Source organism: Triturus cristatus, chromosome 4_1 (genome assembly GCF_964204655.1).
Source record: "Triturus cristatus chromosome 4_1, aTriCri1.1, whole genome shotgun sequence".
NCBI lineage: Eukaryota > Metazoa > Chordata > Amphibia > Caudata > Salamandridae > Triturus > Triturus cristatus.
The window spans coordinates 794,350,526-794,373,396 of NC_140585.1; the positions used below are offsets into that span (position 1 = coordinate 794,350,526).

Here is a 22,871-nt window from a genome sequence, read left to right on the forward strand (position 1 = left end):
TGTTATATAGGCATGTGCAGGCTGCGCCTTCCCCCCCTTCTCTTAGGGCGCGGACTGACTGGGACAACGATTTGGGTGCCCCAATGTTGGATGCCCAGTGGGAAGAAAGCTGCTGTCACACCACGGCAGTGACGGGCAATGCCCGCCTCCGCTTGGTACATTTTAAGTTCTTACATCGCCTTTACTTCACCCCGACTAAATTGTACCGCTTTGGACTCCGGGAAGATGACCGCTGTCTGCGATGCCGTAGGTCGGGAGCGGACTTCATGCACTTGGCGTGGTCGTGTCGGGCGGTGGCGGAGTACTGGGTGGCGGTGTTCACGGCCCTCTCCGTCATGGTCGGGGTGGACATACCTCCCTGCCCTATGATCGCCCTTCTGGATCGCTCATGCCCCACGTTAAAGGTGCATCGAAAATTCTTCGCGTTGGGGCTCTTGTTGGCTAAGCGACATGTTGCGTGTCGGTGGGGGCGAGGGCGAGTGCCCAAGTTCAAGATCTGGTTAGCTACTATGACAACATGGCAGGAACAACTTCACAGCTATGCTGACCTCTTGCCTCACAAATCCCACCCCAAAGACTTATGGGGTCCCCTCACTGCATACCTCCTGCGCTCCCCGGGCTCTGCGGGGGAGGGGAGGGAATTGCGCGATGACTCGGAGGGGGACGGCCCGCCTGCTGCACGCGGTCCAGCGGCTACCCCCGCGGAGGCCCGCGCCTGAAGCGTCTCCTCACCCCGCTTGCACCTTCGCCTCTCCACGCATGCTGCGCACAGCGTTTCAGCCTTGCCCTGACTTGCCGCACCCTTTCGATTGTGCTCATACACTACGTGCCGGAGGCTTGAGTTGGGTGGCCGGTAGTCTCATTGCTTCCCCCCTGATTCCCTAGTGGCGCGTGCAGAGTAGCGCTCTAGATAGTAGCACCAAGTTCTAGGTCCCTGCCGAGCGCATCTTATACCCTCCCAGCACAATAGACTGGATGTTCGGGGCGGAGCTGTGCTGCCCCTTGCTCCTAATACATACTACAGTGAGCTTCGCCGTACAGCTGCTCCGCACCGATCAATCCTACTCGCCACATACTGTGTATGGTGGACAACTCCTGGGAGGGCTTCGCTGTTTGATGTTCTGTGGTTCTCAGGGTGGTTAATACAGATAAATGAAACCTCAACTACCTACTGTTGACTTTACGTGACTCCGTCACTACGCATCGTAGCATACTTGTGCAGTTTGTGTCCTTACCCCGCTGCCGGCCCTTACGGGTTGTAGGCGTTTGAGCTGTGTTAATTGATGATCCTAGTTAGACACTGTTCATGGTACACGCTGCTGCATTGACGCTACAGGCCTGTTCACTCAGGTTGTATGTGAAGAGCTGTGTAATAAATTGAGTAAGACTAATAAAGGTTTTAAAAAAAAAAAAAAAAAAAAGTTACTAAATTCAATTTATCTTGTGTTGTTACTGCTCCGACTGGCTTAGCAGCACATAACATCAAAAGACTCACCTTATATTGTCTACTGATACTACCTGTGGAGCATGATAGCAAATTGGAATATTTAAAATTGAATACTGATGCATGCCCATAACTTGGGAGAGTCCTTAAAAATTAAAGGTTTTGATCATAGCTGAAGTCAGCATGGTTTTAAACTTAATATTGGCGTTTTTTCACTTGCGTATGCAAAAAGTACTCAGAACGTCCTATGATGTGCTCTTCGGAGGAAAACATATCATTTAGGAGACTTATTCCAACTTACACCTGTAAAAGATGAACCAATATTCAAGAACCGTTAGCAGAAGCCAACACGAAAAATTTACATGTAGAAGATGGACTAGTAAATTGACCCATGGGATTTGTAGCAGACTTTGTGACATCTGAAAAGAATGAGGAGAGTGAATTTATTGTGGTAAATTTTCACCACATTCGATAGCAAAAACAGATCTCTGTGTGCAGCAAGATTTCTGCTTAAGGAAAAAGAACAGATGATGAACATGTAAACATTCACCTCCAATCACAGATCTGGGTTTAATCCATTGTTTTTTTGCTCACCACGCCACCGAGTTTGGACCTAGCCATACGCATATCAATATTGACCCTGCTCCTCATGGGAATAGTCCACCCCAAATTGCCAAACCAGGTCCTCCCTGGACCAAAAACAAGCATCCTGGGGTTTACCCCTCATTAGCCATGCTAGCTTAAATCCAGGGGCACAGTGAGCATGGGACCCACATCTGGGCATACCCTTCCCACTTAGGCGACAAAAGCAAAAAGAACAGATGATGGAAGGAATGCTGAACAATGCAAACAGAATTTGGATCCAGCCATATGCAAATCAGTCTTGACCCTGCTCCCAAACTGGGTTGGCGTGGTGAGCAAAAATGATGGCTTAAACCCAGATCTGTGACTAGGAGGGAATTTGCATTGTTCAGCATTACATCCATCATCTGTTCTTTTTGCAAGATTTCTACTTGTCGAAGATTTATATTAGTTGAGAACAGTTCCCTCTTTATGCAGTTTACGCGGTGACAATACACAAATCACAAGGACTAAGCTTAGATTATGTACTAATTAATATTGGCTCTACAGTATTCAAAGAGAGAATGGCATATGTTTTATCTTGCATTAAAAAAACCAACATGACTTTATATTACTAATTTTGATGACACTTGAATTAAGGCAGACAGTAGCTGTGTCAGCGAATGCAATCGTTTGCGAAGCAGATATACTCCTCATCTTGGCAAATATCCCATTTTGACAAAACCTAAACTTTATTTAAAAAAAAAAATTGATTCAAACTAGAATTACAAGGAAGATTTGGAGCAACCTAAAAAACACAGAAAACAAACTACACAGACATTGCTGGATATCAGTTTCAAAATCAGAATGGCATTAATAATGTATTGTAATGTGATTGTTAATCTGCATTTATTGCTGCTGTCGGTTAAAGAACTACAAAACCAACATGGACGTCACCCATTCTGCATAACGTTAACAAATCTTCATCAGGCAATTCAGTCAGACCACTACATATGCCACTCTACAAGTGACATATGGTATATGATAAATATGCGTAGAGGTGCTATTCACTTTTCTATCAATGAGCAACAAGATGCTCAGGAATTATGTATTGCTGTTCTACAAATAATAGCTAACAAGTCTCAACCGAGTCCTGACCTCTTTGGTATAAGCTTCTCTTAGGAACATGAATGCTTCTATTGCCTTCATTCATTCACGTTCCACTGTTACACTATTTGAAAGATTTGTACATATATATTTATATATATATATTTTACTTACTGGTGGGTTGCCAGTACATAGTTATAGGTAGGACCATGTTTCTATAGGAAAAGCATGTTTGACTTGCTTATAACTTTGATGCCATTTGACGAAAATCTTCACGAAATTTTCTTTGAAAAAGTGTCAAGTTAGGTCTTGTTGTGCATGGAAAGTTTTGGGGTGATCAGTCAAGCGGGCCAAGTAAAAGGTGGATAAAAAAAGTGTATTTTCCCATGTTAATTCTCAAAGATTCTATAGCTACGTCTGCAGCCCGAACTGCTGGACAGAATTACACCAAATTTGTCAGAAAGCTAGATGAAGGCAACAGGGTGTTTCTCAGCAGCATGAAACTCTGCATCCTGTCTTATTTATTATTTTTTTTTTTTGTGTCCTCATTTGCCATAAGCTGTTTACGAGTTGGAGATAAGAGAAAAAGACAGGAATTCACTTTATCGGTTTTTTGTTCGGGCACACAATATGTGAGAAGTTCTGTCTCTCCTTTACGGAGGGGATGTATAACATCACGAACCCTCTATTGGCCTAGCCGCTTTCCCATTTCCTTCTTACTCCACTACATATAAGAGGAGGAACAATGGGCTATTTTAAACAGGTCCAGCACACGAAGCCCAATCATAAGTCTAGGTATAGAGATGTATGCTGTTCCTAAAGGGTGTGATTAAACAAAGAGATGCCTACAATGGTCTGTTAATCAGTAAAGTCAGGAGGAATTTCCTCCTTCAGGAAAAAGACCCTCACTCAACCAGCCAGCTAGATGTCATGCTTCATCATCAGGTCTGCTCCAAATCGGGGCGGCGCTGCAATCCCCAATCGGCGCCCTCATAGGGGCCTTTTGATGGAGATCTTTATTCCTTATATGCCGGTTGGTGTAGTGCGGGTGAGGGCCCCAAGTGTGGTGTGCTCCAATGAAATTTTAAAACAAGTAGTCGGGACCAAAAATAACAAAAGTTTAATAAGCAGGGTCCCACTCTTGACTAAAACCAAAAAGTGCGCCTCCCTGCAGTAAAGTAGTTAGGTTGGCGCTACAAAGGTCAACATGTTTCTTGCACTGGTTAATTTAACTGCAATTCATCAGGACCAAAAAATAGAAGTTCACACACTTACTGGTAGTGATAACACCTACTAAGCCATTCGCACTCTAAAGGTGAAACAGGAAAAATCCATTTAATGCACAATTCTCTGCGTGCCAATAGAATTAACAAAAAAATAAGAATTTTATATTGTTTAGGTATATTAACTATAGTGTCTTGATCTGGGATTACACCGAAAATAGTCAACGGAAGACTCACCTTAATTTCGTGACCCACAATACTGGAAATTGTTGCACCTACTTTTTCCCAAAACGTTTGGATGGAAGGACACCGCCTGAACATGTGAGCTTCATCTACTTTTATCTCTCCGCATTTTTGGAACTTCTTTGCAGCTTGTGTACCCATCTTGGATAGCCTATGTGGAGTCCAGTATGATTTTTTCTTAGAGATGCAGACTTAACACTGTACCATAAAAAAGATAGAGATACTTGCCATAAGGTGTCAAGATCGTCGCTCGGCAGTTCCTTCCTCCAAGTTGCTTTAAACCAAGACTGTGGATCTTCTTGAGACTGTACTAACATCCAATACCAAGCAGCAATTTCCTTTCGTCCTAGTGGAGACAAAACGATTTTAGACTCAAAGAAGTAATTTCCCTTTCCGCATTTTCTCAATGATTTAGCCCAGCTTAATAACCGATAATATTTAAATTTGGAGACCAAGCCTTCTGTAGAGTCTTGTAAGTTCTGCCACGGAATTAACTCCGTTCCTTCTAACAACTGACCCCATCTCTCTATTCCCTTTGTTTTGCTTGGAGCCGCCAGAGCATCTTGTAAGCAAGCTGGTGTTCCGGGTGAATTCCAGATTGGGGCATATTTGCTATAGTACAGAATTTGCAATATCGCTCTCGTTTGAGCCCATACCTTACAGGCTGCTACAAGGATTTGAAGTCTCACCCTTTTAAAAAAATTCGGATCTCCAAATTTAAAGAGAAAACAACTGGCTTGGTCCGAAAGACCAGAAGTAAGTGCTTGAAAAAGTGGTGAAAAGGCAGCAGTATCTCCTTATAGTTGTCTGAATATTTTTAGATGGAATGCTCTCCGATATTGGAGAAGATCTGGACTGGCAACTCCACCATTTTCCTTTTCTCCCTGAACTTCTGCCAGGCTATTCGCGGTCTTTTTTTACCCCAAATAAAACTGGAAAACAAGCCTTGTACTTTAGTTATCCAAACCTTCTTAAACTCCAATGGTATAGAATTAAATAAAAAAGTGTATTTGGGTAGGATTGCAATTTTCAAGAGGTTTGACTTGCCTAAAGAGGATAGAGGCAGAGAGTCCTACTGTTGTAGTTGTATCCTAACCTTAGATGTAACTTTGTCAAAATTTGTTTTTGTTAATAAGTCGATCTTCTGGACCACCTCAATCCCCAAATACCTTATGTTTTTGCGGACTTGGTCAGACCTATAGCTTGTGTTGCATGATCTCTGTTTTGTCTGGATTAACAGCATATCCAGAGATTTCCCCGAATGTTTTTATTGTTTCCCAAATAGCTTCTATTGAATCTTGTAGATGACCAGTAAATATCATCAAGTCGTCCGCATAAAGACCGATTTTTTGATCCCACCCATTGCAAGAAAACGGGTTAATGCCCTTACACTCCCTTAGTTTAATGGCCAGTGGCTCTATATACAGATTAAACAATAGTGGTGAAAGTGGACACCCCTGCCTAGTGCCCCTACCTATTATAACCTGCTTAGAGAGGGTGCCATTAATTAAAACACGAGCTGAGGGATTTTTATATAGGGAACCGACTGCCAAAGCAAAATTATGACCTAAATTAAAGCGCTGAACTAACTCTTGGAGAAAAAGCCAGTTGACCCTATTGAACGCTTTAGCTGCGTCACATGTCATTACCGTTAGGGGCATGGCACTTTCCGTTGCTAGATCGATTGTGCCTATTAACTCGTGGGTTAAATCATGCAAAAGCCTTATAAATCCCTTCTGATCATTGTGAATCAAAAGGCCGACCATCCGTTCCAACCTCTTAGTGATTATTTGTGTATAGAGTTTGTAATCACTGTTAAGAAGGGAGATCGGCCTATATGAATCACATAACCTTGGGTCTTTGTTAGGTTTTAACAGTATAACAATCGTGGCCAAATCCCAAGAAGGGGGAGTTCTAGTTTTGAGATGTACACTGAATTAAAAAGGTCAAGCAGGATGGGGGCCAGTTCCTCTTTCAGATGGGAATAGATTTCATTTGGAAGAGCATCAGGTCCTGCGGCCTTGCCTTTCTTTAGGTTTTTAATTACGCTATAAATTTCTTCTATTGTAAAAGGGGCAGATAGCTCTACTTTAAGGTCCTCACTTAGAGTCGGAAGGTTGATATCTTGAAAAAAAACTGCTATTTGGTGTCTATCTGGGTTTGTGTCTTCTGTATAGAGATCTTGAAAAAAATCTACAAAAGCCTGCTCGATCTCTCCATCTTCAGTAATTCTATTCCCAGTAATTTGACATTTTACTTCTTTTATCATATTCCTGGCTTGGTCTGCTCTTGCCTTCCATGCCAGAAGTCTACCGCATCCTTCCCCGTACTGATAATTAGCAAATTTACTTGCCTCCCATTTTTGCTTTACCTTAATCTCCAGATATTCCGCTAGATTATTTTTCGCTTTTATTAATTCAGTTTCCAAATCTAAAGCGTTAGTTACATTTGGAGTGCACCCTATAGTTTCCTGTGTTACTTTAATTGCGTCCTCGAATACTTGAATCTCCTTTTTCGCCCTTTTATTGTATGATGCATTGATGCTGGTTGATGTGCCTCTAGTAAATGCTTTATATGCGTCCCAGACCTTATTTAAAGGGGCTGTATCCTGATTAAACAGGAAAAACTCAATCGTAGACTGTTTTAATTTTTCTATTACAGTAGTGTCTACAAGTAATGAACGATTCAGTGCCCAATGCCTTTCGGCTATTTTTTCTTTCAGCAAAAGTTGTAGTATAACTGCCGAATGGTCAGATAGATGCTCTGGAATATGTGCCATGCTTTTAATATAATCTATGATTGCGGCTGATACCAGAAAATAATCTATCCTTGACCGATGGCCATGCTTTTTGTTATGAAAGGTATATCTACCTGCTTCTGCCCCTACCTTTAGATTTTTTATCGACCAAATATCCACAAGGCCTAGGTCTTGGAATATTTTCCTCAGGGTGACTCTCATTTTTAGTAAATTTGCACCTGCCCTTTTGGACGTTGTATCCTGTGCAACCCTGAGGGGAACATTAAAATCACCTCCCATAATAATAGGCTCATTTAATTCAATTAAATGTAAAGATAAGTTTTTAAAGGAGACGGATCATCCAAGTTTGGACCGTAATAAGCTACAAGTGCAAGCCAAATATCTTGAATTTGAATTTTTGGTATTACCCATCTGCCTAGTGGGTCAGCCCAGGTTTCCCCTAATATACATTGAGAAGCTTTTTTGACCACGATCGCTATAACCTTTTGCCGTTACCGTTTGAGTGGTACATATGCAGTGTTCAATCCATGGACGGTTTTTAAGGGTTTCTACCCATTCTTCTTTCAAAAGATGGGACTCTTGGATAAAAAAGACATCTGAATCACTCCACTTCCAATACTCTAAAATCCTTCGCCTTCTAGGTACCACTCTCAGACCATTGACATTCCATGTCATAATTTTCAAGAATCTAGATTTTGATTGATCTACCATTCTAAAAAATTATATTCCTTTATATCTTTAAATACCTCCAAATCAGGAAATACAGCCAAAACATATCACACTTCCTAAAAAATAAATTGTTAATGACATTTGAGGACTTTCGTTTTTGTTTTTTCTCCCACATGTTCCGCCACTTTTTGCGAAAAATAAAATTGTTGCTTTTTTGTACTGCATAGCTTAATACCCGTGACCCACCCCACCCTCCCTAGGGAACCCTCCCTGACTTCTTGAGGTATTCTAGTAACACCTCTTTTTAAGCTCTCCTACCTCTTGTGCTCTGATCTGTTCAATAAAGATTCTCACATCATTCAGGTCCCGGAAATTATGCATCTTAATATTTCTCATCACTTAAAAGATGCAGGAAACAGAATATTTGCAGTAGCGCCAAGGTCTCTCAACTCCTGGATGTACTTGCCAAGCTCCCATTGTTTATCCAGAGTCGTTCTAGATACATCGGTCCTTATGCGAAACAACCAGTCATTTTTATTGTAGGACCCTGCTTTTGATGCTCCTGTGAGAATATTTTACTTCAGTGAGTATGTTTTTAAAATTTACCAAAATCCTTCTTGCTGTCTTCCTACCTGCACGCATTACGAAGGGATCCCGATGAATTCTCTGCATCCTGTCTTATATGTAGATGTCACATACTCAAAATAAACACCCACTTCCTCAAAAACTTCTCAAAATATTGTTCATTTTCTTTAAAAATACCTTTTTTTCCATTTTTAGAAATATTCGTGAATACGTTGCGAATATGCAAAAAAAAGCAGATATTCAATAGACACCAGTACATTCAAAATTCATAACTATATAAGTGATTCTTATTCAGTGCATCACACTGGGTATATCTCTACCTAAATAACTCTATAAAAACATGTGAGAGTCTGAGTGGGATTATGAGAGCGTGTCGGAGTGAGTCTCTGACTGGGTGTATGAGTCTCTGAGTGAATCTGTGAGTGGGTGCGTAGGTATCTGACAAGGTCTGAGAGTGGGTGCATGAGCGCTTCACTTGCTCTCTGAGTGGATGCATCAGTGTCTGAATGGGTCTGTAAGTGGGTACAGGAGTGTCAGACAGGATGTGTGAGTAGGTGCATGAGTCTCTGATTGTGTTTGTGAGAGCATATGCCATTTTCTCTTTGAATACTATAGAGCCAATATTAATTAGGACATGATCTAAGCTCGGTCCTTGTTATTGATTGTTACCGCGTAAGCCAAATAAGATGCAACTGTTCTCAAATATAAATCTTTGACAAGTAGAAAGCTTGCAAAAAGAACAGATGATGATCGTAATGCTGAACAATGCATACATTCACCCCCAAGCACAGATCTGTGTTTATTCCATTATTTTTTTCTCACTGACCATGTCATGAGTGATGTAATATGTGGGGTCATAAGCAGTGCATTGCAGGGGCGTAAGTTACAGTTAGCTCAGGTAACTATAACTGCTGAATTTCTATGGTTTTGCACAAGTGAAATCTGAGCTCAAGTATATCCCTGTAACCTTTGTTTTTTCAGTGAATTTCTAATGCTTTTTTTAAATTCTATTTCCTAACTATACTGTCCCTTTATCCTTTTTTTAAGTGAATTTCTAAGGTTCTTCAAATTTTATTTCCTTTGACTGATACGCTAACATCACGCTGTATTTAAAAATTATCGCTACTGCTGCAATTATTTAGAAGTGTGTTTTTAAAACTGTATACTTGCTGTTTTGTTGATATTAATTGCTTCTGCCTGTTCCTCACTGGCCGCATTGCCTGCACTTAAAACTTGTGACAGCACCATTCACCATTTGGGTGTTTGCATCCCGTTACGACCGCCATCTTGGGAGTAGGGCTGAGACGCCCCCAAGACGTTTTCCGGGGCTGCGCTCTAGTTTCGAGCGAGCACCGCCTGGCAAATGGTATTTAGGGGCCAGTTGGTCGGCGCGCGGTCAACAGATTGACCGATACACTAACATCACGCTGTATTTTAAAATTATCGCTACTGCTGCAATTATTTAGAAGTGTGTTTTTAAAACTGTATACTTGCTGTTTTGTTGATATTAATTGCTTCTGCCTGTTCCTCACTGGCCGCATTGCCTGCACTTAAAACTTGTGACAGCACCATTCACCATTTGGGTGTTTGCATCCCGTTACGACCGCCATCTTGGGAGTAGGGCTGAGACGCCCCCAAGTCGTTTTCCGGGGCTGCGCTCTAGTTTCGAGCGAGCACCGCCTACCACACGCTATTTAGAGGCCATTATGGTCGCGCGCAGCGTACCCGCGCAGCGTCGTGCCGGAGGAGCGCCAGAGGAAAGCCCGTCTGTGCCCGTCCGGGCCAGTACGGGCCAAAGGGCCACCCCCCTGGTCGGCCATGGGTCTACTCTCCTGCAACCCTTAGATCTTTACGACAAGGGATACCTTCGCTGGATGGGACAACATATGCCAGCCTTCGGTCTGAAGACCTGTTGCAGGTAGAGGACAGACCTATTTCCACTAGTACACAAGGTCTGATAATTGCCACACTCAACACACGATCCTTACATAAACACCATCTAGAGGTTTTTACACTGCTGGGCGAGGGCGAGATAGACATCCTTGGGCTCTCAGAAACCTGGCTCGGGACTTCATCAACTCCGGACATTTTAGCAGCTTTACCTCCCAACTTCGATGCTCTGTGGTATAACCGCCCCAAGGACAGCAGAGGGGGAGGGGTAGCCATTATGTTCAAGAAGAATCTTAAGGTAACACAGATCATTGCGGAAAGCTGTGCGGGTGCAGATGTATTAGGGATAAAAATATCACTGAAATCCTCATGTGTTCTGCTATTGTTAGTTTATCGTCCACCGCAGAGCTCACCGGAATTTAATGATTCCTTTTTTGAACTATTGACAGATCTGGCATCCAGGTATAAGTCCCTGGTAGTGGTTGGGGATTTTAACTATCACTGGGACAAGATTCCTAGAGGGCCTATTGCGTCCGAGTTTGGAACTAACCTTGCCACTCTCCAACTAAATCAACTTGTAAAGGGCCCCACCCATAAGAAGGGCCACACTCTTGACCTTGTTTGGTCCTCCCTGCCGCTGATGAAATCCTAGAAGTCAGCCCTTGCGTCTGGTCAGATCACTATCTGATCAAATGTTGGGTTCCGGGAGATCTCTTATTAGCGGCCCCTACACAAACAAGGAGGAAGGTCCGCCCTTGGAAAAAGATTGAGGCTGATTCTTTAGTCTCAACTCTACTCTCCTCCCCCCCCTCCTAAGATGAAGCAGGGAAATCTGGATGTATATACCACGACCATGATGACCTGGATCCGCTCTGCTCTAGACAAGCTTGTCCCAGAACGATTAGAGCTCACTCGGAAAAAAGGGAAAGGTGCTCCCTGGTTTGACGCATCCCTTAGAAAAGAGAAGCAAGCTCTCCGGAAGGCGGAGCGTAGGTGGAGACTGGATTATGGGATTGCTGAGTCACTAACGTATAAATCTCTTTTAGCCAGTTATAAACTTGCTATCTTGGCTAGGAAATCCGCCTTTTATGAGTGTCGAATCAAGGAGGCCACGAATAAACAAAGGGAAACCTTTGCTATTCTAAGGGAACTCACGCAGCTGAGTGATAAAAGTTGCGGGCTGGGTCAGCCTGGTTGTGACACCTTTCAAGGATTCTTCCTCCAGAAGGTACAGGATATCCTGAGGGATATCACCACGCTTTCAGATAGTTTGCCATTGCAACCTTGTTTAGACAACTTGCAGCCTGCCGGGGGTTTGTATAGCTTCCCTGACATTGATGGTAAGCACCTGACAGAACTGGTTAGTTACATCAAATCGGGATCCTCTATAGATCCCTGCCCCCCGAAAATCTTCAAACTGGCTCTGCCAGGTATTCAACCCCAGCTACTACATCTATTGAATGCCTTTCTGGAAGCGGGTTACCTCCCAGCATCTCTGAAGGAAGCCAGAGTCTCCCCACTCCTGAAGAAAGCGGGTACTGACCTTAAGACATTGAAAAATTACAGGCCTATTTCACAACTGCCTTTTCTAAGCAAGATCTTGGAAAAACATGTCCTGAACGCCTTAGCCAGCTATCTGGAAGAACACCATCTACTGCATGCCAGGCAGGCAGGCTTCCGGCCACAGCACAGTACAGAACTGGTCATGGCCACGGTCAACGATGAGTTAAGAATCAGAGCAGACAATAAACAACCATGCGCTCTGATTCTGCTCGACCTGTCGGCAGCTTTCGATACGGTCAGCCATACCATCTTGCTGGACCGCATCGTGAAGCTGGGGATCGCTGGCCAGGCGTTCAAGTGGTTAGAGTCCTTCTTATCAGGCCGCACTCAGAGGGTGCAGTTGGGGGACCAGTTATCCGGGATTAAGGATGTGACATGGGGGGTGCCTCAAGGGTCCGCACTTTCTTCCTTATTGTTTAACATCTATCTGCAACCCCTGATGGAAGAACTCACGCGTAGGAACTGTGAGATCTTTAACTACGCGGACGACACGCAGTTACTGGTGCGGTTGGGAGAAACATCAGAAGCCCAAGAATCAGTTAGGAATCTTCTTAGATTCACGGTTAACTGGATGACCAACAACTTCCTTAAGGTAAATGCCGAGAAAACGGAGGTGTTGGTACTCACCAACAAGGCCAACCCCTGGGATGATTTGTACTGGCCCCCAGAACTCGGCAAAACTCCCATCCCCTCCACAGTAGTGAAGAGTCTCGGCCTGAAGATCGATGCGGACCTCACCATGGCCCCTCGAGTGTCGGCTGTGGTGGGTTCTTGCACGGCCGTGATGCGGCAGTTACGTAAGCTTACCACCATTCTTTCAGCCTCTACGCTGCAAACCATCGTCTCAGCGACTGTTATCTCGAGGCTTGACTATGGTAATGCTCTGTACCTGGGCTTATCACAGAAGCTGATGAGGAAACTGCAGGTTGTGCAGAATGACGCAGCCAGACTGATTTTCTCTCTTCCTAGAAGCTAGCACGCAACTATACTCCTTCGTAAACTGCATTGGCTGCCTGTGAAGCTTAGGGTTCAATTTAAATGCCTCTGCATGGCCCACAAAGCGCTCTTTGGCAATGCCCCAGAGTATGTCAAACAGCGCCTGAGGAAGTATGTTCCCGGTAGACCCTTACGCTCTGGGTCCGTCTCCAACCTGGCTCAGGAAAAAATTGAAGACATATCTGGTTCGTGGAACCCAAAGAACCTCAGCATCCAAGGGCCCTTCATCCCTCAACCAGGAGTCGTGGAGAAAGGGGTTGGGGCTCCCGACCAGCTCATAGCAATCCAACTGTGTGGGACTTATTGAAGGTAACAGGATGGGTTCTTGGCCACTAAGGACCCTTAGCATTCAAGGGGACTGCATATTTCAAACAGTAGTGCACCAGTAGGCGCAGTTGCGTTGCAGAGTGGTGGAGAATTTGGGGCATCGCTTCCACAGGCATCTCAGCAGTCCCACTTCGTGGGACATACAGGAGGTAACAAATAAATAAAATACAGGAGGGATTGTTGGCCCCCAAGGACCCTCAGTAGCCAAGAGGACTTAATCCCCCAACCAGTAGGGCTCCAGGAGGTGTGTTTTCAGAGTGATGGAGAAAGGGGGCGTGGCCACCGAAGACCTCTCAGCCATCCCGCAGTGTGGAACTTACTGGAGGTAACAGGAGGGGTTGTTGGCCCCAAGGACCCTCAGCAGCCATGGGGACTTCATCCCCCACTCACTAGTGCGCCAGGAGGAGAATTTGCAGAGTGGTGGATAAAGGGGGTGGAGCCTCTGATGATCTGTTATCAATCCCGCTCTGTGGGACTTACTGGAGATAACAGGCGGGGTTGTTGGCTTCCAAGGACCCTCAGGAGTCAAGGGGACTTTGTACTCCAACTAGTAGTGTGCTAGGAGGTGCAATTGCAGAGTGGAGGTGAAAGGGGGTAGGGCCTCCGGCGACTTCCTGGCAGCTTAGTTTGAACTTTTTTGTATGATTGGGGGTGGGGAGACATGTGGCCCCCTTCCCAGGGCTGATTTCGGCTCCGGGGATCCCATTCCCCGAGGCCAGGCCTTTTTGGAATGGGGGGCCACATGGCCCCCCTCCCAGTGCCGATGTCAGCCCAGGGCATGGCATACTTAAAATAGGGGAGGGAACCGCGCAGCCCCGTCCCTGGGCCGATATTTGGACTGAGGACCCCACCCCCCCAGGCCGGACCTTTAAAAAAAAAATTGATATACAACTAGGGGATGGGGGCTGTGCAGCCCACCTCGATCCCATCTCCTGGGGCCTGGCCATCTTAAAGTGGGTGCCCCAGGGCACCCACTCTCCGGTGGGACTGTGGGGGAGCCTAAAGGCCCCTGCAGTCCCTGCAGGTTCCCCGCCTCCTGCGAGGAGCCAGCATTGCTTACACACTGCTGGAAAGGCATCTCCATGTGTGTGAAAGCAATTCTGATCTGCTTCCAGCAAGGAAGAGCATTTTTAATGATCTAGCTTGCTGGAGACGGAGCGTAAAGCTCCCGCCAAGCCACAGCAAACAGCTATGTCCTGGTGGTGGGCACCCTGGGACATAGCAGGAGTCGGCCCTGGGTGGTGCCAGTGCCCAGGGTCATCTATGGCTCCAGGAGGGGCTCCTTTATTCTTGTGGGGCCTAGATTTGTGTTTGGAATGTGGCCCCGGGAGACGTGGTCCCTGTGGCCGTTAATAGCCTGGTAGGAAGAGCGCGCAGCACCCTCTAATTTTTTTTTAATTAACTTAGCCCCGGGGAGGTGGTAGTCCCTGGGGCCCATGGGCATCCCTGATGCTCATCCACTACAACTTTATTATGGCCCCGGGGTAGTGGTGGTCCCCGGGGGGGGGGGGTCTAAGAGACCCCCATTTTAAAATAAACAAGCCCCGGGGAGGTGGTGATCCCGGGTCATTAATAAGAACTGGAGGGGGCCAGTGCATTACCCCTCCTTTATTTTGAAAATGCCCCTGGACCTGGACCACCTGAGGCCGATAACTAACGTAGTGCAGGGGTCCGCACTTCATTTTTGAAAAATGTTCGTCCAGAGCCGCGGATTCATTGTGGCTCCTGCTGAAAATTAACCAAAAAAATGCTTTTTTGGCCCTGAGTGGTCCCTGTGAGACTCCCCCTAAGAGGCCTAGGGGATCAGGGTATTGCTACATTATCCCCTTTCCTTTTTTTATCGTTTTTTTTTCTGGGATTTGAGCCTTGTTTGAAGTGTTGACAGCCAATCAGATCTCAGCACGAGAGGGGCCGCAGATCCTCATAGTCCCTTTATATACAATTGGAAATGTATTTTAATAACTCCACAACTACGGAGAGGATTTACACCAAAACACAAAAAGGCACTGTCCTGGACCAACATCTACCTTTCTACCAAATTTGGTGTCATTCCGTTCAGCAGTTCGGACTATAGCCACTAAGCCACTATTTGTCAGCTTCATCGATTATAAAGCCGGTTTCAATAGTATTGACAGGGGTAAACGATGGGCAAAACTTTCCAGGTGGGAAATAGCCCCAAACCTCCTGAACCAGTTAATTTTACTCGACTCTAAGACATGGGTCCAAATTAAATTGGGGGCCGGGGACTGTCTGTCAAGGAGAATACCAACCACCAAAGGGCTGAAGCAGGGTTGTGTCCTTGCCCTGACCCTGTTCAACCTCTTTGTCTCCGACCTCTCTACAGTCTGGACAACTGCAACCATCATGCTCCGAATTTGGGGGCTTAACTCTTTGAAACTTACTGTATGCCGACGATCTGATACTCATCAGTAGAACTCCAGTCGGCCTGCAGCACCTGATAAACACCACAAGCAACTTCGCAGACAAGAACAGGTTAAGTATAAATCTTGAAAAATCCAAACTCATGGTATTAAACCAACAGAATAACAAACACCAACCCCGATAGATGCTGGGGGGCTGGCTGTTGGAGATGGTTGACGAATAAAAGTATCTTGGAGTAATCTTCGAACGGCTCATACCTCAAACAAAAAGCGGCTATCAAAGGAAGAGGGACCCTATTGACAGTTGCACTAAAAAATATCAAGCATAAAATAACCGGCCCCAAACTTCTTCCTCTACTAGAAGTGCTTCGAGCAGGGCTTTTACATACAATCACTTATGGCAGCAAATCAATGAGAGGGAGAGATGAGATTATTTTAGATAATGCGGTCTCCATGGCCGTGAGAATAATATTCAATCTCCCGCAGTTCACTTCGCCAGCACAAATAAGGCTAGAGTTCGGCCTCCAAAATCTGCAAATAACTTGGAAGGGCGCCTATGACAAGTGCTTGTACAAAATAAAGGAGCCGAGCCAGGCACACTGAACTCATACTTATGGAAGGAAATGACAAGGAAAAAAGACAGCCCAGCCATGGTTTACCTTTAATCAGCAATAAGGTTGCTTGCTTTACAGGACCTATTGAAAACCAGTATGCCCCACAAAAGTTTTAAGGACCTGGTAAACAAATCAGTAAAGATTGTATCCGAATGAAGAAGACAAAGCAGCACTAAGCAGGATTGCCCATGGATGGTTTGTAATCCAGAGCAATGCGAGGTGCAAGCCACAACCAAACCTAGGAACTGGCTTATCGAGAATCACGAAGGAAAGATTCTTGCTTCTGAGGTTGGGCATCTTACCCGCAAAGTATCACCTCCCACCACGGAAACGCACAGACACAACAAATCATTGCAGACTATGCGGAGACACCAAAGAGGATGTTCTACATCTAGTGTGCATTTGCAAGCTGATATATTCGGGGGTCTCTAATTAGCAGAGGTAGGTACCTTTGTCCAAGTAGGGGCCCTTGTGTCTAGTCAGGGTAAGGGGGTACACTCCTAAAATAACCCCTGCTCACCCCCTTGGTAGCTTGGCACGAGCAGACAGGCTTATCTCAGAGGCAGTGTGTAAAGCATTTGTGAACACATACAGTAACCTAGTGACAACACTACAGATCGACACCACACAAGTTTTATATCAAAAATAAGTATTCTTTATATAGACTTATCACAAGACCACAAACAACAAAAATCCACAATACTGTATTTAAAATGGTAGAATTAGCTTAGTTCTCAGTTCTCTTCAGATGTTAAAATGCGACACTTTGAGTTCAAAGTACCTTAAGATGCGTAACGCAACACAATGAAAGTATTGCAGGGGAGGTGATGCGTCGGTTCCTTACACGCAAGAACGGCGTTCGTCAAACGGTGCCAAAGATATTGGCAAAATAAAAAACGCTTTTTGAATAGAAACAAGGTCCTAACTATAACTACCTACTGGTGACCGCCAGTAGGTAATATATAGATAGATAGATATATATACACACACAAATAAATGAAATCTTGTTTTACCATTCCAATTAACATATGCAGTTTCTCAAATTCACCACTGGCCTACCTGTTACTGTCCCGAAGCTCAGGCCTATGTCCTTTTTTTAACATAAACTAGCTCTCAAGGTAATAATACATGTTAACATGGCTTTCCTTACCACTTCTTTTCTGATGAAACTCAAATCTTTTTCTTATTCCCTTCTTTCACCCAAGTACTCCATCGATTGACTGTCTATCTATCACTTGATGGCATTTGGTTACATTATAGTGCACTCTACCAAGACTGAAATCTTATATTTCTCTAGCTCTTGTTCACTTAGCTCTTTGTCTGACCCCTTCGTTTTACCAAACATATTTAAACTGTGCGCCCCAACCTCTCAGTTAGAAGCCTTTAGTTGCTCTTCAACTAAAGTAGGCATTATGAAACGTTCATTTCCATTAAACCAACCGCAGCAATGAACTAAATACTCCACACACAAAAGACGACAAACAACACTTTAGTCATGCAAATTAACTATTGTAACTGCTCCTTCATAGGCCTACCTTATCATGCATTCTACCCCAAATACGATTATAAATGTTACTTGCACCCGCTACAACCACCTGAGAAAGACACATCTACTTATACCAGAACCAGAAGAGGTGGTCATCTGACAAATAACCAGCACGTTTTTTTAAGATTTCTAACGACTTTTTCAGAATTACTCACTGAAGCACTTTCCTGACAAACCCCCAACAGAAACCTCAACACCATCACATTAGATACCAACACTCTACCAATCAAAATTACACTCAATCACCACTGTTGTCACTCTTCACAACTCGAAGTAGGATTTGAAGCCAGCACACAGTATGTCTTCAAACAGGGGAATATACGCCAAATCTGGGTGCAGTCTCCTAGAGCCCCCAACTACACTGGTCCGCTTGCAGCCACTCCAATCCGGCGCTTGAAACAATCCCCAAGGTTGAAGAACACAACCACAAATAGAAACAAGCCACTAGCAACAAGGCTCAACTCCTTACTTCAGTGTCGCGTGGACTTCGGACATCTTGGTTTCTCGCAGTGCTGCACTACAGTCCACAGAAATCAACGCTCGATCAAGGAGATCACTGTCGAATCCTTTCCTCAGCATGGTATCATTCATCATAGGTGTTCTCCCACTTCTTTAAACAGTTGTAAAACCCTGCTAATGCAGTTAAAGCTATTTTTTTATGGCCTTCAGGGCGGAGCGCAGCAAGTACATGTGTCTGGATCCCTGCCCCCACATCCACATAAGACAGTCCTAGAAAATGTGGCTCTCAATAGTAAGAATTAATCAATTCTGGAACTTAGGCATGTATGCAGAAGTGAAAGGAGTGTTTAATTTGAGTGGTGTGTAATGCGCCATATATCTGCACTGGTGTGGTCTTGAATGATATTGTTCACTAGTGCCCTGTTAGCAAAAATCACTTTGTCTGGGACTCTTTTCTACCCAGAATGGAGTGTAGTGCTAAATTCCAATGACCTTATATAGATTTTGTATTGTGGACGAATTCAACCATGAGGTGATTCAACGTTATAAAAAAGGAGGCAGAGCAGAAATAGGGGCACACATGGAACCAATGATCACTATTTCATCTGAAACTTTAATTTTTGTGAATACATGTCACACATATTGATCTTGCTACATTTTCAGAATTAAAATTTTTACACAAATTTAGTAGTGATTTTCTTAATTGTATCTTCGTTTCTTGACAAACCAGTAGCACTCAATCGCTCTTCAGTTTTTTGGATGTGGGAAGAAGAGTGTTTCCAGAAGCAATCTGATGTACATATATTTGGTATGTAACTATTGTAGGATCTATTACCTCTTAATGTAGTGTAAGATGCTTTTAAGATTTAGAAACACAGTTTTCAATGGCTCTGATCATTGTATCATGGGCATGGTAACAGATGGCTTATTATGGACACAAGTTCATGCAAGAGCTAAAAAGAACTGGATGATCTCCTTGGAATGGCTTTTACTAATGTGGTATGTAATGTATGTTACTAATGAAAAGGAACCCCTCAAAAAGGCATGTTAACTCTTAAATCAGTTAAAAAGACTATAGCCTCCAAATGCCAAAAACCTGCGCCGATAAAGCAGGCGTCCTAGAGATCAAGGAAGTGACTATCTTAACCACAACTCAAGTTCTGCCCCCCCATAAAAGTCTTGTTGTGATAACTGGACACTTCCTTTTTAAACTAGCAAACCAGGGTGCAGATGAAGTGGTGGGTGCCCCATGCATGTGTGGAGAGAGACCTCCCCCTCACCAGTGTATTATCTAAAACATCAACGACGCTGATAGTAGGAACAAATCTTTTATTCATAAAACTGCATGAGCAAGCAGGAACTGCAGAAGGCTACGCGTTGTAACGCATGCGATGTAATATCACATATTCGTCATAAAGTATTAAGCGGAACTTGAGCAACTGGGTAGAATTCATTGAGCAGTGAGTGTGCACCAGATGATCACTCTGCTTCTTCAGTGGTGGGCTTCACCCTTCCTTCCCCACTCCTGCCCTTGCTGTGCATATGCGTCAAGGATGCATTTACTGGCAGTGTAGGCATGAGTTCGTTGAGAGTGATGCATTGTCCAGGAGACCATACAGACTTCGGTTGAAAGCTCCTCTTTTATACTCATAGCTGCTTGGAAGCTAACCACAGTCCCTCCCTGTACTCAATTTTCCATCTCAACACCGTGCTCACTTTAATTGGAGTACAAAATGTTTAAAAACTATACGTTCATTGTTCCTAAGTCATTGTTCTGCCCTCACTCATCCCACATACAGACTATCCAGATATATGTATTCGCCAAATCAGATGATCTCAATATACATCTTGTTACTTAGTTCGATTTTTTATGAAGCGCAACGTTCACAGCTGACAGAGGCTCCTTGGTGGTTTAACTAATTTTGTACGTTGAGATTCCCAAATACACGTAGGAAGATCCTTTGTACAGAAGCAAGTAAGAATGTTTTGGAACTTGAAGAAGTCACATTATGTAGAGTCACCAACAGAAATTTAAAGAAGTAATATTAATTTAGCCAAACATACCATTAACTGATGCTCCTATCAAATGACAAGAATAGTATATTTAATTTAGCAGCAGTGTTGATTAGAAACATTCGAGAAGGATTCTCTGCCAGGACCCGAGGCAAGGAAATTATGCCTTCTTTTTTTATTAACTTTTAAAGCATCCTATTTTAAAATGCCAATCAACAGTAATATATAACAATGAAAGGCTACATGTCCTGCAAGTCCTGACAAAGAAACTACAACATGACATCAAACACAATGTTCAATCAGGAGGCTAGATGATTATAAGACTGTCTTCCCCAGTCAATTATTCTCTTTTTTGCTTCTCAATAGCGAAGTTCTCTCTCTCTCTTGGTTTAGAAATTGAGATTTGTCTCCTTCCTAGGAACTAAGCACTCTATTGTAGCACTTGACTCTTCCATGGTAGCTAAATAGAGCAGTCCAATGCCTACTCAGGGGAGGTGGTGTGGGTCAGTAATCCCCATTCGCTGGCGCGCAATAATAACACTCAATAAATGATTTGCCAGTCAGTGCTTTTTTTATTTTTATTGAAAGGTGTATTTATTTTCTTTCATACATATTTTTATTAAAGATTTTGATACAACAAATTCCACATATGTGGTAGCACAGACAAAAAACTATATACCCAACACTTCTATTCTCAACCCAATGCATGCTGGCATTATCATGAGTACATTATCTGCTGAACATTCAACCCTATAAATCAAACATTCAAATCTCATGTAACATTCCCTCCCGGCATCACACCCTCTTTACGATATCACCCCGACCCACGGTCAGCTGCCCTCTTCTGGCATCATCAGTCCACAGTCACACTCCAGGGGCTCCACACTGTCAAATTTTCTGGGAAAACCCCTAGATTGATACACTAGTTGTTCAGCCATCATGCACCAATCCATATTAGATTCCCATTCCCGCACTGTTGGGAGTGTACCACAATTCCACTTCCAGATTGGCGAACTACCATCACAGCAACATTACAGAAAATAATTATGTATCTGTCCAATGACTGCTGCTCCAGATACCAGAGCCACCAGCTATGGGATGAGATCTACTTTAACTTCCAGAAACTCTGAGGGCATGCGCCTTATCGCCTCCCAAAATGACGGACTACTAGGGTTGCCCCAGAGTGTGCATCATGCTACACATCCCCAAGCTCGGAAATATCCAGCAGATCCCATCTCCTATGTTACTCAATGACCGCAGGCCCATCAAAATATCGGAATCCCACAGAGGGGTTTCCAATGTCACTTTAACTTGCCATTACAGGGAGTTTGTCGCACTCTTCCATATTTTTATGACTACACCTGTCGGAGGTGAAAGTGGTGGCAGCCCCTGCAGCATAGAGGCATCGAATAGAGCCCCCTGGGTCCATCGATCTCCGGTCCGCCATCAATTACAGTTCCTGCTGGGAGAAAACGCCCAGTCTTTTCACACCTGTAACTGAATCACCCAATAATATAGGCAGAGATTGGAGAGGGCTATCCCACCCTTGTGGGGCTTCCTGATCAAGGTGATCAGGGCTATTTAGGGCGCCCCTCTGTCCACAATGGGCTCTGGTGACATCATCCACCGACCTGAAGAACCCATCCGGATCCTCAAACGGGTTGTTTTGAACATAGAGAAATTTCGGCAGATGCATCATTCTAAATTGGGCCGCCAGTTAACTCAGTGACAGCGGATGTTTACACCAGAGGCCTACATCTGCTTTATAGCTCTTAAATATTCTGGTGAGGTTTTCCCTAAGGAAGGCTTCCCTATCAGTGGTCACAAATATGCCCAGATATAAAAACCCAGTCGGCTCCCAACCCAGAGGGCTATCCCAGCGCAGAGTGGAAGCACTCCAGGACAGAGGGGTACACCACTGATTTGTGCCAGTTTATGCTAATCCCCGTAAAAAGACCCAAGGTTTCCAGATATTGCAGAATCAGCAGCCCGAGTTATCCGGGTCTGCCAGATAGAGCAGGATATCATTTGTGTATCCAGAAATAGCATATATCCCAGTTTGGTTTCCATCTTAGCCAAGGGAGTAGAGGGACCCTCCCTACCCAAGTGGCAAGTGGCTTGAGTATCACCACAAACAGCAGGGGTGGAGAGTGGACAACCCTGCCAGGAGCTTCGGGCCAGTGTCAACTATGAGCAACACCCCATTGACTTTTACTTTCATCATCAGGTTAGTGTATAAAAGTCTCACACAGAACAGGTATCCAGGACAAAAAACCCTCTTCTCCAGGACTGTCCACATGTAGGGCCATTCTAAAGAATCAAACACCTTTTCGGTGTCAATGGCTAGCAGAATGGGTGTTTCAGCTATACAGTACAGGTCTGGCATGCCAAACGACCTGCCAGGCGATGCACGTTGTGTCTCGCCGCTCTGTAGGGCATGAAGTCCGATTGATCTGGGCCCACAAGGGAGCAGACCACTTGTACCAATACTT

The 22,871-nt window shown here is 44.3% G+C and overlaps 1 long non-coding RNA gene across 1 annotated transcript in view; it reads right to left on the reverse strand.

The window, feature by feature from the left end:
- The window catches only part of LOC146855551 (uncharacterized), a 227,193-nt gene that overhangs the window by 125,871 nt on the left and 78,451 nt on the right, over window positions 1-22,871 (reverse strand). The window contains exon 2 of the long non-coding RNA XR_014981345.1: window positions 4,807-4,924. This is a non-coding gene — a long non-coding RNA (uncharacterized LOC146855551). The remainder of the gene's footprint in view (window positions 1-4,806; window positions 4,925-22,871) is intronic.